Below are 204 nucleotides of genomic sequence, written 5' to 3'. Positions count from 1 at the left end.
CAGCAGGACTGGTGCCTTCCGTGCCGCCCGCCACCTTATATAGCGCGGGAGTCTGGCCCCGCCCCTTCGCGCGGCCTGCGGAAGCCAATCGCTGCGGCGAGCGCTGAGGAGCAAGGAGTTAATTGGCCGTGGAGCGGGAGGGAGGCGGGACGGAGTCAGTGCTTCCCGGTAGAGGGAGGTGCTCCGGAGAGGGGTGGGCGGGGC

The sequence above is a fragment of the Caloenas nicobarica genome, chromosome 25 (assembly GCF_036013445.1).
Source record: "Caloenas nicobarica isolate bCalNic1 chromosome 25, bCalNic1.hap1, whole genome shotgun sequence".
Lineage (NCBI taxonomy): Eukaryota > Metazoa > Chordata > Aves > Columbiformes > Columbidae > Caloenas > Caloenas nicobarica.
This window is presented reverse-complemented; position numbering follows the sequence as displayed.